The sequence below is a fragment of the Argentina silus genome, assembly GCF_951799395.1.
Source record: "Argentina silus genome assembly, chromosome: 6".
Classification (NCBI taxonomy): Eukaryota; Metazoa; Chordata; class Actinopteri; order Argentiniformes; family Argentinidae; genus Argentina; species Argentina silus.
In genome coordinates this window covers 15,145,159-15,150,838 of record NC_139660.1, presented here as the reverse complement: position 1 = coordinate 15,150,838, position 5,680 = coordinate 15,145,159, and positions in this window count along the sequence as shown.

The following is a 5,680-nucleotide window of genomic DNA, read 5'->3' as shown; positions in this document are numbered from 1 at the left end:
CTGGACCTGTCATCCACGGGGGAAAGCGCACTACCAAGCTACTCTTAAATTCCCAAAGACCGTTCTGTCATCAAACTCCCAACTGCTGCTTTTCAAACACAAGATGGCCGGCCTCACCCACCCCCTCACCCCTCTCCCCCCCGCCCTTCCTCGGCCACATGTCCCCCTCAACCCTTTCATCTGCAGACCCCTTGGATGGGAACCTTCCTATTATTGCGACTGCTTAAATGCCCAAACAGACTCATAGTATTTCACACAGGGCACTGTAGAAACCTAGCCGTGGCAAGTGGACGCGATGCGGTCCCATCTCTCCATTGGTGCTTAACGGCCTCTGATATTGAAACTGGGCTAGCGGATGTGGGGATAGACGCAGTGACAGACGATTGCTTGATTGGCTGAACAAAGAGACTTGTTCGTTAGTACTGAACCTCACTGCAGATTTGTTTTGGTTTAACACAGAGAAGAAACCACCTGCGACCTTTTAAGAACTGGTTGAATGGAAATTAAATAGAAAGATAGATATAGATATTGTCTAACATCTGGAAAGGGACTTAAAATGTGCGGAAAAAGCATACCATGTAAATTGTACATAGAATGACAATACAGAGTTGATGAAATGTTTTCAGAGACAAGACATCTCTAGTTACTGCAATTTGGCTATCCATCTCAGTCTGTCCTTTAGGACATAAATTATGTATGCTATTTACACAGTATTAGGCACCATCTCAGTGAGAAGAGCAGCTTACTGTGACACATGCACACACACACACGCTAACACACACACTTTTCCTTTGAGTTTTTCTCTGCTACTGTATGTGTGAAAATATGAACAAAACTACAGGATCATACATCAAATGCAACCTGGACACAAACTGGGTCCCACAATGACCCTCACCCGAAGGGTCTTTAATGACATCCACCATCTTGGCTCAGATGGGGCAGCAGTTTCCACCAAGAGAGGGTTTTTTTCAACACATCTGCTGAGCTGGTGTAGTGTGTGGGTCAAGGGGAGAGAGCTGGTGGTCAGCCCACCGGGCAGACATGGAATGAACCCTGGTCCGTTAGATTAATCGTCCCTTTCTTCAACCAGTCTTTTATCATTTCTTTTCACCTTTTCATCATTTATTCTCGCAGTTTTTTGCTGGATCTAACTGAAATCGTGATCTGAAATCAGAAGTTTTCTCCTCAACTCTCAAACTTGGAAGTGACACCTACTGTGCTTACGGGCAGGAGTAACATTTTTTAAACTATATGATGTTACCAAGAGCATTGTCTGGTGCTTCTTCAAAGAGTCACTATTACATTAATATGTAATTATCATATAACCAGATAATTTCTTAATGCCAGATCATTTGAAGACAGTAATGTGTAAACATGCATTTTGCTCAGAGTAACTTAAATGAGCAGGTTTGGTTGGAATGCTTGCACATCTTTAGTTATAAATCTTTGGGTCAAGACTAAAGATCAGGAAACTTGTAATAAATCACAATTCACTATGCAGGAAGGAAACACAACTACGACTACTAGCTACTACAGCCATGATCTCATTCTCTGCTAAATGCTTCTCATCAGGATCATTCTTTATGTATTCACTTTGAAGAAGGGAATGTGCTGTACAAATAAAACATTGTTATGATCAAATCATGTTCATTTATCTAACTCAATGAGGAATGTAAAATTAAACTGTATTCTCATATTTGACGCTCATATTTGGAATGGACAAATTACAGTGACTAGAAAGCTTTTATAGCTTCCTGCGAGCAAAACTGTTAAAGAACAACGGATTGTCTGGGTCAGGCAAAATGTGTGAGGAAGTGAATGGTAATCAAGTGAAAGAGAAAGAAAACTGTTCGTGAGAAACAGACGTAAATAATGGCCAGGAAACCAAGATCAAAGCGGTCTGAGCAGGTCCGTTTGTTTTCATACTCACCGGCCCGCAATAAAACACGCAAGCTGCTTCAGAGGGTTTTCGACGCAAGGAAGTGCTGAAAGCGCTTACGTCCCATCCTGAGGATCCCGTGCTGCTATCCCCATGTTGTGTTGTGGGGCAGAGGAGGCGTGAGGACAGGGGAGGAAGGTGGCCACAACTCTGTGTTTGCCAGGAAAGGACATGGCTTCACAGAGATCCACTTCAGAGGGACGACTCAAAGACTGTACCATCTTGTTAAACAGAGAATGTCTGTGTGTGTGTGTGTTTATGGGGACCCCTTTCCCCCTCTGTTGATGCCCCTGCACACACACAATAGCCTGGTGCTTCTAAGGTGTGGTAAAGAAACAGCCATGTTTTTGACTTGAGGTGTGAAAATGATGTAAGATGTCTATGAATGGAGTCAGAGCATGCACGCACACTCATGCACGCACGCACGCATGCACACACACACACACACACACACACACACACACACACACACACACACACACACACACACACACACACACACACACACACACACACACACACACGCACGCACGCACACACACACAGTAACTCAATGAACCAGCTGCCACTAACCTAGCTGGAACTTCTAAATAAAACATTCTGAAAGGTAATTTCACATGTTAAGGAAAGGGTTGTGTTTTCATAGATATAATAGCTGCCATAAGCATGTGTTAAATCATCTCTTCCCCTGCCCATTAGGGCAGTTAAACCAGCTAATATGCCTGTGTATGTTTGATTCAGCCATTACACTAACTGGACAGGGAGAAAACGAGTCAGTTACACCACTTAATTTAGCTCCCCACTCCTCCAAGTGCTAGCTACTGTGTTTTACACTCACCATTAGCTTTCATTTATCACTAAAATAATAGGGGACGTCGGTGGTCGAATTCCTCCTACCTCCGTGCTCTCTCTCCCGCTCATTAAATGGGATTCTCCTATCAAGTAGGAAGTAAGGGGGAAGTAAGTATCGTTCGCTGAAGTAAAATAATACCCTTGCCCACGTGTCATTTTCATCATCCACCCATCTGACCATCTATGTCCTCCTCGAACATACTATAGATACAACAGTATGCAAAAGCAATATGACAGTGTCTGGTAATGCACAGGCTGACATCCATTAACAAATACACACATGACCTCAAGTCGATAGCGTTTTGGCCCCACTTGACTCTGTCCTCAGCCTTTTTAATAATGTTTTGATATTCGGCAAATTAATTTTCCCTTAATGGACGACGGGGTCAATGGACTTTGATCCCATTTAAAAGGGAACGGTTGGAAATGTTCCATTTCTCTACTAACACGTGTCCAATGGTGCCCCCATCCATTCACCTGGAGACCCCTAAATTCCCCCCAAGGGTTCAATCCACATGGACTAATAGCTATATTATGCGTAGTATTTGGATAGGGACCATAACATAGATTAATTATTTTGCCATTACTAGGGGTGTGTGTTATACAAATGTGTAAATATCCAACTTAAAGAGCTAGATTTGTCTTTGTCCACCACCTCCCCCCTCCCCTCTCCCCCCTCCGCCCCACAAACCCTTATATCATTCCCTGTGAATAAGCGCTAGGCAAAACGCCTAGGCCAGATGGATTTTGTAGGGCCCCATCGACATGCAAATAAATAAGAGTTTGGAGAAGCACTCTAGTAGAGCAGTGAATCTGGTTCTGAACACACTCGTTTCCCAACGACTTCTTGGTCCATTTGTATTGATTCTGATCTCTCAAGCTTTTCCAATAAAGCTGGGTTCATGAGTTCATTATTAGGAGCATTAAGGTGTAATTGCCTTTCCCTTTTGCACTAATCTAAGTAAATGTTCCTAACTGGACCCTGTTTGCAGAAAACAAACTCACCATGAACTTTCCTCTGTGTTACAAAAGTGTTATACTGTATATTGAACATCAGCAGGCCAGACATGCAAAACTGACATACCTCATGATCGATGGGAAATGAATGAAACACCCACAGTGGTTTTCTCCTGAAAAGAACACAAAACTATTTTAATATCAATAGGAAATAGGTAGTCAGTGCAATACGGCAATGCTATGAAATGACTGATGACTTATTTCTTCCACCCTCCTCCTTTAAAGAATCTTTGTCAATATTGCAAAATGCATTCTGGAGAAGAAAGAAAAAGTCATACATTATTGGTGAAATCAAATCAATTCTTAACAATCAATCAACAACCAAGAGAAGAGCAGCAGGAAACATTTTGATTTAAAGAGTAAATCTGACCGTCATTTTGATTTGACCCAATTACCTACCCTACGTAGATTGAAAACCCATCTCTTCAGGCTCTCTAAAGACCTCTTCACCCCCACTACCCCCCCTGTACTAACCTTAACCCCAACCCTTGAGACCTCTTCACCCCTTCTTCCCCCCTGTACAAGTTCTCTCCTGTTAATAAAAAAAATGCCAATGGCCCCTGGTGTGAGCATTGACTACTTTGTCTTATGATGACTCTTGGATAGATGATTCACTTACTTAAACAAATGTATTTGTTGTAAGTCGCTTTGGATAAAGACGTCTGCTAAATGCCATAAATGTAAATGTAAATGTACCCTGTTGTCTTTACATCCCAGTGCCACATTTATTCACAATCAGATCAAATGCACAACAACATCTGACCCCCGAGTCCCTGACTAAAACACAACCTGTGCCACAAATCAAACTATAAATGCTTCTGGAAGCCCAGAGTGTCTTGGCTTGGCTTGGCTTGGCTGGAAGGCAGATCAGTCCAAACCAGCCCCCACTAAAACAGCACCAGGCTGGGGCTGGGCTATAGGCTCAGTTTCCGGGCTACAAGATGGAGTCATCAAAGATCCCTCTGGCTTCCAAAATAAGTTTTGGGGGTTGGGAGTGTGCATGTGTGAGTGTGTGTGTGTGTGTGTGTGTGTGTGTGTGTGTGTGTGTGTGTGTGTGTGTGTGTGTGTGTGTGTGTGTGTGTGTGTGTGGAGATGGGGGGGGGGGAGGGCCCAGCCGGCTGAGTAGACTTCCTCTGATGAAAAGGTCAGTGGCACCTGTAAATCTATGGGCTCAGGGAGCAGCTGGAGGGGCTTCAGCAGCCCAGCGCCCAGGGACTCTAAACCACCCGCCGCCACTACACCGTACATACACACACACACAAGAATGCACATAGTATGTGTAGAATCGCACGCTCACACACACACACATGCACACATACTTGCAAAACAAATGTACAAAGACATGCATAGCACTGCACACACACATGTACACACACATACAGAGCACACGCACACGCACGTGCACTAAACTACACTAAAGTATACTAAACTAACTAAACTCTTACTTAGGGAGGAAATAATAGTTGCAATAGTTGCATCACAAATCTGCTCAAATTGTTGAGTTATTTTAATCAGTGGCTCATAGATAAACTTAAATAATAAAGACTCATTCTGGAGGTACAGTATACCTATACTGTAGATGTGTCTAGCAGTTAGAGTGAATTTACCACTTTACCTCCTCTACCATGTCGGCTGGCAGCTGGACGATGGCACAGGGCAGAAAGGCCTGCTCAAGGCTGTTTCCTCCTGCAACAGAAAAGGATACTTTACTGACAGACACCAGGTCATGAGTGACATAACACTTCCTCTTCAACAATCATTAATTTGGGGTAGAAAAAAAACGGACTGTCCAACAAGGCAGGTTTTGGGAGGTTTATCTCCAGAAATGTTGTTCTTAACATTTATCTTCTCAGAGGAAACGTTTTCTTGGTA